This window comes from Scardinius erythrophthalmus (assembly GCF_964197995.2).
Source record: "Scardinius erythrophthalmus genome assembly, contig: HAP1_SCAFFOLD_507, whole genome shotgun sequence".
In the NCBI taxonomy this organism is placed as follows: Eukaryota; Metazoa; Chordata; class Actinopteri; order Cypriniformes; family Leuciscidae; genus Scardinius; species Scardinius erythrophthalmus.
The window spans coordinates 1-13,299 of record NW_028296109.1 but is presented as its reverse complement, the minus strand read 5'-3'; positions in this window follow the sequence as shown (position 1 = coordinate 13,299).

Below are 13,299 nucleotides of genomic sequence, written 5' to 3'. Positions count from 1 at the left end.
AGATACAACTATTGAAAATCTGGAATCTGAGGGTGCAAAAAAATCTAAACATTAAGAAAATCTCCTTTAAAGTTCTACATTTATGTTCGCGATTGTGCAGCATTCACTCACAGAAATACATGTTTTATATATTTACAGTTGGAAATTTACTAAATATCTTCGTGGAAAATGATCTTTACTTAATATCCTAATATTTTTTGGCATAAAAGAAAAATCGATCATTTTGACCCATACAATATTGTTGGTAAAAACCCGTGCGACTCGAGATCCAGGGTCACATATAAACAACAGTAAAAGCTGGATTTTCACCACGGGGGACTTTATTTGCACTTTCTTGGTAATTATGTGTGAAATTCACTAGCAATGAGTGAAAACAGTAAAGCCTACACACATCCTTCCCCCGAGTAAATGAGACAATTTTCATTTTTGCGTGAACTTCTCCTTTAAGCTCGAGTCTTAAACTCTGACAGGATCCATTACCCGCCAGCAGAGCTGCCAGTGATCTACGGCTGAAGATGACTCTAAGATGAAGTGTTTCTGACTGCAACATTCATCTCTATAGCAGGTGTGTCTCAGGTGCTCCTCGGTTTTAAAGAAGCCGTCGATGATAACGTGTCCCGTTCCCTCCATCACGCTCCTCTCCTTCATTTCTCTGACGACGTTAACCCGATCAGTCCCTAAGTAACGTCTCAAACTCTCACAACTGCTTGACTCGGTCTGAGAGCTGTGACTATAGACAGAAGAAGAGGGTTTGGGTGTCTTATTAATTAGTTAAAGCTGTGGACTTTCGAGACTCGTGAGGAATATAAGACTGAGGGATTACAGACGGACATCACTGTTATCAGCAGGTGCGCGTCCACGAACTGGCAGACTTTAGTTCTGCCTCTGAATACATCTGACGACTCCGGCAATCTCCGCCAACACTGGAACTAATTCCTGCAACTTGCAGCCTGACATCTGCCATATTATTGTCATAAGAACTCTTTGAAACATTCTCATATTCGGAAGGCCCTTCACTTTTACTAATAGTCTTATGAGGATCATTCGGCACAAAGTTTCTTCAAGGCAAGTCAGTCCGGTCGGCGGCCATCTTGTTTGAGCAGAATAGACGTAGGCTACATGGACGGGTCATTTGTGTAAAATCTACAAAAACGGTTCAATAAGATTTGGTTTAAACACAAACACAAATAATCTGGGTATATAATGGTTTCATAAATGTTGCTTCTTTGGCTCAGATTACACTAGAAACTATTTTTCAGTTATGCATGCATGTTGCGATTGGCTTTTTTAACTGAAATTCTATAGGCTAATCGAACATTGATATTTTTATAATGTCTTTCTTTGGCAACATCATTTTTTTTATCCTGTGGATCATACGGAGTCTGAGACTATAGTGAAAATATGTGTTTAAATGATGGAAAATGTTTTTTTTTTATATAAAAACAGGAAAACTTATGATGTAAACTAAAGATGAAATATTAAAGCAATATGAAGTGTGGATTTTTATCTCAATTAAGGGAAGGTTTTAGCTTTAAATCCCATTTTACACCATTTTATTAGGTAAAATCACTGTAACACACAACTTTACAACGCCTACACTCAATGAAATATGCAACACTGAAATTTTATTTGAAATGTATTAGAATTTTAATGAACAATTTAGTTCATGTTAGTTTACAGTTGACTCTCTGCATATGAAGACATTCAGAATTTAATTAATGTTATTATTATGAACTTTAATTAATGTAATTGAACAAAGAAAAACATGTAGGCTAGTTATTTTTCGGTGGTTTTCAGACTTTTAGACCGTTCTTTTTTTTAATTTGAAACCCCTCTTGTTTCTACTTTAGATCGTGAGTGTTTCTGTGTGTTGATGTGTGGTGTTGGTCCGAGTTGCTCGTCTCAGGTTAAGTGCATTAACGCAGTGATGGGATTACTGTCACACCAGTGCCTCGTCCCGTCTCCAGCTCTCCCAGTGAATAGTCTTAGCGTGTCTCATGGGCCAGATTAGGGATTACCTGCCGGGATGCTTCCGTCAGGATTATGGGAGAGTCAGGTGTGGAGGATCACATGACCTGCGCTCGCAGTAAAAAACACATTCTGGAATTTCCTTTGTTTTCAATTCAATTTTCAATTTTTCCTATTTCCATTTAGTTCCTATTTCCTTTCTCATTTAAGTTTACATCTTTTTTGTTTCTTTTAACATTTCCTTTCCATTTCCTTTTTAATTTCTGTTTCTTTTTTTACTTACCTTTTCTTTTACTTTTAATTTCCATTTAATTTGACTCTTTACTTCTGTTTTATTTCCTTCCTTTCTTGTTTCCTTTTTCCACTTCCATTTCCTTTCACTTTTTCATTTCTCTCGTTTTACCTGCCTTTTTTCCCTTTTCATCCTTTTTCCTTCTCTGCCTGTTTTATTTCATTTTTCATTTTCTTTTCCTTTCCTTTTTCCACTTCCATTTCCCTTTCCTTTCTAAGTTCTGTTTCTTTTTACTTCCCCTTTTTACTTTTTCCTATTTCAGTTTACTTTTTACTTATCTTCCTTTTTTCTTTCCTTCCTTTCTTATTTTTTTTTTCCTTTACATGTCCTTTATCTTTCCCCTTTCAGGTTACCTTTTCCTGCTTTATTTCCTTTCTCATTCTTTTCCACTCATTTTCTTAGTATTTCCATTTCCCTTTCCTTTTTTACTTCCCATTTCTTCTTTTCCTTTTCCTTTTCATTTCCTTTACTTTTCCCATTTCTGTTTACTTTTAACCTTTCTTTTAACATTTCGGTATCCTGTTTGCTTTACTTTACTTATTTCTCGTTTATCTTTCCCTTTTTGTGCCATTCCTTTCTCATTTGAAAGTAATTTCCTTACTTTTTTTCCTTTCTTTCCCTTTTCCTTCTTATCTGGCAGTACAGTGGTCTGATATTCAGAAAACATGGCCAAAGTGACACATGTTGAGTCCAGTGACCATGTTAATAACACATGTTTTCAAATCCAGAATTTTTAATCCAACATTTTCAACATAATCACTTTCATAATGAATCCTTCAAACGGAGGCTTCTGTCCAATATTAAAGCTCGTCTGTCACACTCATGTTTAAAGCCGCATGTCTTCTCCTTTCTCTCCACTGTTCTGCATGCGTTGGGATTTGTCGAGCTGTATCACGTCTCTCCCGTCAGAGCTGAGGTTTTCCGGGTCTGGATATGGTTCTGCAGCAGCTCATCGGATTGAATGATTAAGTGTGGAGCGGCTCTGAGGCCGACGGGAGGCAGGTTCCTGATCTCTCGCTCCTTTACACAAAATCAATGGTGGCCTGAACTGCAAGGCCTGCTGGGATTGAGCCACGAGGGCCTAACGCTCACTGACTCTTTCATGAGGCTGTTTGAAGTGTGGGTCGGTGTGAGGAACTCAAACACCTGTCTGCAAACTCACTCGCACTTTTCAGTTTGATCCGTATTTACCTTTACATTTCAGATTTGATCTGCATCAATAATGCAATACCTGAAAATCAATCACGGACTGTGTGAATAATCCAGTTTGGACCTAAACAGAAAATTGCTATGGAAGTCTGAAAACTCATCCTCGTTCTATTCATTTATTTTCTTATTTTATCATGTAAAAATAAATGACAAATTCTAGTGTCAGCATAACTATATTTGAGTAAAAATTTATTAATTAATTAACATGAATCTATCTATCTATCTATCTATCTATCTATCTATCTATCTATCCATCCATCCATCCATCCATCCATCCATCTATCCATCTATCCATCTATCCATCTATCCATCCATCCATCCATCCATCCATCCATCCATCCATCTATCATCTATCCATCTATCCATCCATCCATCCATCCATCCATCCATCCATCCATCCATCCATCTATCTATCTATCTATCTATCTATCTATCTATCTATCTATCTATCTATCTATCCATCCATCCATCCATCCATCCATCCATCCATCCATCCATCCATCCATCCATCCATCCATCCATCCATCCATCCATCCATCCATCCATCCATCCATCCATCCATCCATCCATCCATCCATCCATCATGTCTTTAACTTATAACAATTTTATGTTTTGTGTAATTTTAATTTAACGTTTTATTTTAGAACTATTAATTTATTAAATTACTATTTTATTTTATTAACTTTATTATCTATTTTATTTTTTATTAAAAAAAATATTTTATTAACTTTTATTTCTTTAATTATATTTTGGTAATTTTACATCTTATTTTATTAACTTAATGCTGTTAACTATTTTATTTTACTAACTTATTTTAAATAACTATTTTATTTTTATTAACTATTTTATTTCATTAACTGTTTTATTTATCAACTTTATTTTATCCTATCCTCTTTATTTTGGTAACTTTTCATTTTATTTATTTACCTTTATTATCTTGAATTCATTAACTTGTTTATTTTATTAACTTTATTAATGACTATTTTATATTATTGACTTTATTTTTAGGTTTAAATATTCTTGACCCATAAATTAGTTTAAGTTCGACATCCATGGATATGAATAGGCTTTTTGTTGATTTTTCCATAAGTCTGTGTTTGAGGGTCTGGGCAGCCGTGTGTGTGTGTGTGTGTGTGTGTGTTGTGTGTGTGTGTGTGTGTGTGTGTGTGTGTGTGTGTGTGTGTGTGTGTGTGTGTGTGTGTGTGTGTTGTACTGTATCATGCTGTGGTGTTAATGAGAGTCTCGGGCTCCTGGTGACGTTAAATATCAAGCGGTAAGTAAACTTTTACATCGGACATCAAATGGCGAGCCAACACAGAACCAAAATCTTGATGATGTTTTCATGCTGTCGGCAGCAAATAATTCACCACACAAACACACTGCAGCTGACACTGATCATCATGAAGGAAGGCCATGTTCATGTCCATGTTCACATCTGTCTAATTTGACTATAGATTTATTTTAGAGAGTAAAGTAGAGTTTGATTGCTGGACCACAAGGCCTTTGATGTCAACAACTGAAGATATGCAAAGTGCCTTATCCGTGCTTTATTTTGCTATCCTTGATTACACGATTAAATGGTTCATTGCATTTTTATTATCTGCGTTTAGCATTGCTCTCCGACTGTTATTCTCCTGTCTGATGTCTCATGCACAGTCAAGCCTTTGTACATCAACTAATTCAGCATTACTGAGACAGAGCTTATAAATCTGACCGACTTTAGGCGTCCAGTAAAGATTTTAGAGGAATTTACAAGCACTTCTTACAACTGAGAGCCATTAATTAACAAGAAAAAATAATAATACCACTTTCAAAGCATTACAGATATACCACTGTACTATGTTAGTATTTTGCATATATGATAATGATAATTACCTTATGCAAGTCCTGAATTTAATAATTTGTGAATAGGGAAAGTTTGATGGATATATTGGAAGTAATAATAATAATTCTACATACAATACATAATATAGACATTAGATAAGTATGTAAAATTCAGCATAAATGATTATTATTTTTTACATTATTATTATTTTACATGTGATCATGTTTGTGTATGAGATGAGAGTCCGTCTTGTTTCTTCTGTAGTCTCTGTCTTTTCCTGAGAAGCTAAAAGATCAGATGAAGAGAGAAGAGCTGGAAACCGGCGGTGTGAAACGAATGATCAGTGAGATTGATGGGAACAGCAGATCTGTGTGTTATTCAGGGCTCACGATACACACGCGTCCGGTGTAAATCAAACAGAACACTGGTATAATGAGAGACTGGGTGAGCTGAACTCTTTAAAACACTCAAAACACCTTCGTTTATGCAAAAAGCTTCATTATTATTATTCCTGGTGATCTTGAATCAGAATAAGTTCCTCTTGCAGCTTCTCTTCTCTGATGATGTGGGCGGGGCAACCTGTCACTCACATGAGATCAGCCAATAGCAAACCACAACCAATTCCTCATGGACAAAATCAAGCCCCGCCCACATTTGTTCTTGTTCAGAAGCGTTTCACTCGGATAAACGACACAATAAGGAAGAAAAGATGATTACAACTTACATTTCATGACTTTAAACAGTTTTATTGAGTCATTTGACACACTGAATTAGATCAAAATGGAGGGCAGGACTTGATTTTATACATGCATCCAGAACAGGGGCCTATTTGTTTCACAACTGATGAATTTGGCAAGATTGAATTTGACACTGTTATTGAACTAAACTGAATCAACATTGAGCTGAATTGATCTGAATAATGACACTATGGTCTTTTACAGCAGAAATTGAGTTTGTCTCATATCTGATTATGTTTGTATAATTGATTTGAAACAATCTGTATTGTATAAAGTGCTATAGAAATAGTTATAAAGTCAGATGGATTTGTGACATCAGAAAAGAAAAGTCGATTCAGAGGTGAAGCAAATTTTTATGAAGACAAATCAGTCGATCCTCTCTTCTCTCTGATGAGTTCCTGCGCAGTTACATGGGTTTATATTTGTTGATTTATAACTTTATTTTAGGTTTAATTTCAGGCTTATTTTTAAACATTCTGATCCACACCCTCTGAACTGACTTCCAGTAACTCCCTCACCACACACACACACACACACACACACACACACACACACACACACACACACACACACACACACACTCAGGGCCGGCCGGCTGTGAAAAGGTAAATAACTTTTAAGATCTCGGGTCAAGCATGCAGGGAGAATGTAAAGCCGTGGCGTTTGTGGTGAAGCCGTTTGTCACATCTGACCTCTGAGTGACCCCACACACACAACAGCTGCGAGTCAGATATCACACACTCACACACACACACACACACACACACACACACACACACACACACACACAGGTAAGGGTTAGTTTAGCCAAAAATATGTGTGTGTGTGTGTGTGTGTGTGTGTGTGCGCGCGTGTGTATGTGTATATGTATGTGTGTGTATTTGTGTGTGTGTGTGTGTGTGTGTTCTTCAACAGGTGAGATCACAGTCGTGTCCCTCACCTGTTTTATGTGTGTTGGTTTGAGCTTCGATCAGCTCTCACACACACACACACACACACACACACACACACACACACACACACACACACACACACACACACACACACACACAGACAGATTCTCTCCAGTTCAAACTCGTCTCTTCAGTCGCTCTGAACTGGGACTGACCTCTGAAGGAATGTTACGGGTTCAGAAATCATTCTAATACACTCATTTTCTGAGTTTCTGCTCAAGAAACATTTCTGATTATTAATATTGAAAACCGTTCATATTTTTGTGGAAATTATTTTCAGGATTCTTTGGTGAACAGAAAGTTCTAAAGAACAGCATTTATTTGAAATACAATCTTTTGTAACATTATAAACATCTTTAGAGTCACTTTTGATCACTTTAATGTATCCTTGCTGAATAAAAGGATTAATTTCTTATTTACCCCAAACGTTTGAATGGTGAAAGTTGCAGAGAATCTGGAAAACACAGTTTACAGAAAAACTTCTTTAAATTCCTTAAATTGCTCGGCTCTGTATGCAGAATATTTAAGAAGTCCAAAATATTATATTTAATATAATAGAAATTTTTAAGCAAAAAAATTGTGGGTGTGTTTTGAGAGAGAGAGAGAGTTAACACATTACTTTCAGGGACTTTCAGTTTGTGTGTGTTCAGTTGTGAAACAGTCAAGTGGCTGGAAGGGAAGGATTGTGATATTATATATCAGGAAAGGAAAGTCGGCTGAACTAGTTATTATATTTAGATTAAAAGATTACAAAGGCAAACATTTTTAATTTTAGTAATGACGTGCACCGATGAATCATTTACAACGAGACCAGGAACACGCAGTATAAGAAAGCAAACAGGTCATTTGGATTTCATGTTGACTTTGAAAGCGCATTGAACCCACAGCATTCCTGTCAGAGGTCATGATGAGGTCAGAGGTCATGACGAGGTCAAAGCGTCACAAACACGAGAGTTTGTAAAATCTACAGGAAATGTCTTACAGGATGTGTGTAAATCACATGACATGTTCTCCATTAATCCCACAAGCTCTCAGCGGGCAATGAAAAACAGCGGTCAGACACTTTCTCTCGCGCACACACAGACACACACACACACACACCAGGGATGAAACAAAGAAGTGTTGTGTGCAGCATCAGCTGATAAGGAAATCTCTGTGTCATAAGAGCTTTATATAATGCATATCTCGAATGTTTTGAGTTATGATAGGCATCTTTCTTCAAACACACACACTGCGCGAGACCGACACGCCAACCTTTGAAGATCTTATCGCGTTTGCACTTCATTTCCTGAACGCTGCAGTGTGTGCGGGGCACAGTGTAAGGCCTCGTCCCGAATCCACAACTTCACAGGTTCAAAACAACAGCATTTATTTGAAATACAATCTTCTGTAACATTAAAATGTCACTTTTGATCAATTTAATGCGTCCTTGATGGATAAAAGTATGAATCTCGAACTTTTGAATAGTTGTTTATGCAGGGAATCTGAAAAAAAAGATAAAAATTACTTTATTGACAATTAACTAGACATTTATCCTATAATCCCACCACTAAAAATACACTTTACAGCTCAAATAAAACATTTTTGTACAGAAAATTGATTGAATTTCATGAAAACCCTCAGATTGCATTGCTCTGCACTTCAATTCTAAGTCCAAAATAATATATAGCCTATCATATAAAATACATTTATTTATTTATTGAATTCTTCACAGAAAAGGCGATCCCATGATGCATTGCATGAGCTCATCCAGAGAGAAATTGTGCATATTAAATGCATGAAAATATTGATAAGTATGATTTTTTTAATGCTTTTTAAAAAATGTAATACCATCAGGTTTCTCATTCAAACATGATTATATTGACTTGAAACGGTTACTCAATGGCTTAATTACATGTTATATGTTATATACAGTTTTGTTGTACCTTGTACAATGACAATAAATCATCTTGTTTTTATTTTGAAATAAAATATTTCAATCAAGTATAGCTGGATCTAAAATGGTGAGCCTTATTAAAATATAATATTTGCCATGCATGGTAAAGTGTGCATGGCTGTGATACACACGTTAGCATTGATGATGATGAACAGGCGCTCAGTTGGAGTCAGCGAGATGATCGGGACCCAATCAGCCTGTCAGAAAGTGACGTATTAATGGCAGTCTTTAGTGTGTGTGTATGATGTGTGTGTGACAGCTGTGGCAGCGCAGTAATAGCTCGTCTTTGTTCTGTGGCTGTACAGTGTGTGTCGCTGAAACCTCACCTGTCCTGAGAGTGACAGCTCAAGTATTATCAGAGCCATTAAGAGCTTCAGACTCCAGTCCTGCAGGTTCTGCTGTAGCTGAAGGTTTAATTACACACTGCAGAGAGAGAGAGAGAGAGAGAGAGAGAGAGAGAGAGAGAGAGAGAGAGAGAGAGAGAGAGAGAGAGAGAGAGAGACACAGAGAGAGAGAGAGAGAGAGAGAGACACAGACACACAGAGAGAGAGAGAGAGAGAGAGAGAGTCCAGTCAACTCAATCATTCACTTCTTAGAAATTCCCAGAATGCACCTGGAAACCCATCGAGCATTGGCTGATCAGAATGTCACAGTCATGTGGTCCCATAAAATTATCAATTAATACAAAATGACCTATAAAATTAACTAAAACTACGATTAAAAAAAATAATATAAGGTATATCTAGGCTTTTTTTTTCAAAACTAATACAAATGACAAAAACAAAATTACTAAAATTTTAACTAAAATAAAAATATATTTTGAAAATCTGATTTGACCATACTCGTATTATTCAGTACCATGGGTTATGTATATAAATACGCTATTTGATATATTGTAATAATCGTATTAATTTATTAAGTCATATTATAATTTTAATTTTATTTATATTAATGTATTATGTTATATTAATTTTAATAATTAATTGATTGATTACGGTGCATTTATTTATAATTGTAGTTTTAATTTCATAATTTATTAAGTTATATACATTTTTATTATATTAATTTATTAAGTTAGATTAATTTATAATTGTAATTTTAATTATACTTATCATTTTTATCTGTGCATGCATTTTGGAAATTAAACCAATGTTCTTGCCTACTTTTTTTCCCTTTTTTTTAAATGAGGGATTGGGTGATTTGTTATTTGTGTGTGTGTGTGTGTGTGTGTGTGTGTGTTTATACTCATGCATCTGTGTGTGTAACGGATGTAAGCTGATCTGAGAGTGTAATGAGACTCTTCTCGTTAATCCTGCAGATCTTTGGATGCCGTTCACATCAAGACACCTTCACATCCGCAGTCGTAACTCACACCAACACACACAGCTCAGAGCCCATCAGTGTGTGTGTGTATGTGTGTGAGACTGGAGTCAGACAGAACGGCTGACCGAGACTGACCCTCTTCATGCCTCAGTAGAGTTAAGTGAAGTTTTAGCCCTCTAACACAGAATCAGCCAATCAATCAATCATGGACCAATCAGAATCCAATATGCAAATACCACAATGATGTCATCGCCGTTGGATAGTGCAAGTCAAAGCGAGTTCAAACTTTCATATTAAATTTCTTAAAGGGGTCATATAATGCCATTTTTGTACAAGTTAATATGATTCTTTAGGGTCTAAATGAAAAGTTTGTAATATACTTTAATTAAAAATTCTCATTAGTATTGTAAGAAAACACTAATTTTACCTGGTCAAACACAGCTCTGTTTTCAGCATGCCGTTTCAGTGCATGTGTCTTTAAATGATAATGAGCTTTGCTGACTCCGCCCCTCTGTTCTGCGGTTTTGACACAACACACGTGGAGTGTTGCCTTGACAACAGTTGAGGGTATATTATGGAGAAAGAATGGCAGCGGGAGTCTCTGAGGACACTGTGCAACCGTATCAATTTGAACCAGAGTCGGACCCGGAACAAGATGACGGCCCGAAGAAGTTCGACAATTAAGGCTCGAACAGGACGTTTCTGAATGGTTGGTTAACGTAATGTCACTTTGATCTATCTTTGTATGTACTGGCAGGGTAGAGTAGTGAGATACGAACGCTATGTGTTTACTGATGTACACGTTTGACATTGACAGGTTGATGGTCATGAAAAACTTTTTACTTTAGCTTTATACTGACCCTCGTTTGTAAAGCAGTGGTGTGTGAAATGATTCGCTCAAACATGAGAGCATTGACGTTGATCGTGGGGAATATTCCCTTTGAAAACAAACTCAGCCACTGCGTCTTCAGCGGTTCGGATTTAGGAACATCAGCATGACTGTGTTCGTTATTACACCCAAGAACAGAACACCACAATCGCTTAGACGCCATTCTGCTCATAGACAGTGCTCCAGCGTATCAACAATGCGGACTATGATTGACAGCTCGCTCAGGGCGGGTCTGTGTTGAAACGCTGCTGTCAATCAACAATCGTGGGAGGGGCGTCCGACCGTGTGACGTCACACGGTCGAACGGCTTGATTTGAAAACATATAAGAAGATTTAAAAAAAAAAACACTGGATGGATTTGTATCATTTTATGATGGTTGTGTACAGACACTGCCAACACACATTTCAGTACAATCAACTTGTAAAAGTGCATGTACCATTATATGACCCCTTTAAAGTATAACATTTACAACCACAAAAAAGCCTTTTGATTTACAGTTTGAGCTGAATTAATTTCCGAAGTTTAATACTCGGAGGTTTTCCTGATGATGTATGTTGTGTCTGTGATTCTGTTCTTCTGTTCGCTGCTCGTTTATCACGATGATCACGTGTTTCTCCAGCGCTCGTGCTCTTCTTCCTCATGAAGATGGATCGTGAGCACGTGTGTGTGAGGCCGTGTGTGTGAGGCTGAGAGCATCTGAGATCCGATGTGTCGAAGCCAAACCAGTGAGTCAAACCCTCGGTTCTCGATCTATTCTAGTGGTTCTCGACCGCGTCACAAACTCTGTGAACACACAGTGGAAAACAAGCTCACATGAATCCCTCTGTGTGTGTCTGTGTGTGTGTGGATGTGGTGGAGAAATGCTGAGCTAGCGGCTCCGTCTCTCATCTCAACACATGATGGATGAGAGAGAGAGAGAGAGAGAGAGAGAGAGAGAATGCAAGCACACACAGATCTGAGAGACAGTGATGGATGTTCGGTGACTCTGCCTGTTGTTTGACACCGTCAGATTTGTCATCTTGGTGTTTAATGAACGAGTGTGTGCTGTGTTTATGTGCGTCTCTCAGTCTTCACTTATTCTGGGCCTCAGAACATCAATATTTCCTCAATAGTTTCAGTGGAAACGAATGACTTTCTCACGGATGTTTTGCAGATGTTGACTGAAGTCTGAATGAACAAGTGTTAATTTGTGTCTAATTTTGACAAAAGCTTGTGTGTATTTGCTCTGAAATAATGTCATTTAACATCTTTAAAGGGCTCATATTCTGCTTTTTCTCCATGTTCATCTTTCTTTAGTGTGTAATGTTGGTGTGTGAGCATGAGAAAGCTCTGTAAAGTTCCAGTTATTCTCTATATCGCTGTTTCTGAACTCCTGAAACGCCTCCACTGTAGTCTTGAGTTTCTTCCGGGAACACGTCACAATATTCCTCATTATAATAATTAATGCGCAGAATAAAGGGGCGGGGCCTGGTTGAGTTAGTTAGTAGTGTGTTAAACTGGCGGTTATGGTAAGGGGCGGGACATTTCCCAAACACACTCGAAGCGCTCGACCAATCACAACACACTGATCCAGCCGACCAATCAGATCACAGTGTGCTTTTCAGAAGGAGGGGCTTCATAGAGACAGGAAGTAAATAGAGCGTTACTGACAGACTGGGAAGAGAGGAGCCGCAACAATGGAGAATATGAGGAAATAATCAACATTCAAGCAGGAAAACATGTAGAGCCTAAATATTTAAATAACTTTGATCGTTGCATAAATACACAGAATTAAATGGCTTTTGATGCTAAAATATGATCTCAGATCTGAGAGTAATACGACACGGTTTATGTCCAGACAAGCGTGGTCAGCTTCATCATTGTTTGGATCTCACGTGTGTTTGATGCATGATGTCCACTTGCTGTCTTCATAGTGCACTTAGAGTACAGTAACTGTGTTTGTTCTGCTGACCGCGGTGAAATTACAGCTCAGGAACAGCTGCTCGATTCTTCTGTAACTCCACATCACTGACTGCTCTCGCTTACACAACCAATTAGACCTGATTTATGACCCTGCCGGACAATCGGAGCGTTCTCTGGGAGGCGGATGCGTTTACGCTGCTGTTTTTAGCTCTTGTGTAGGGACTGAACAGGTTGTGGCGGGGTCAGATCCCAGGCGGTGGCGTG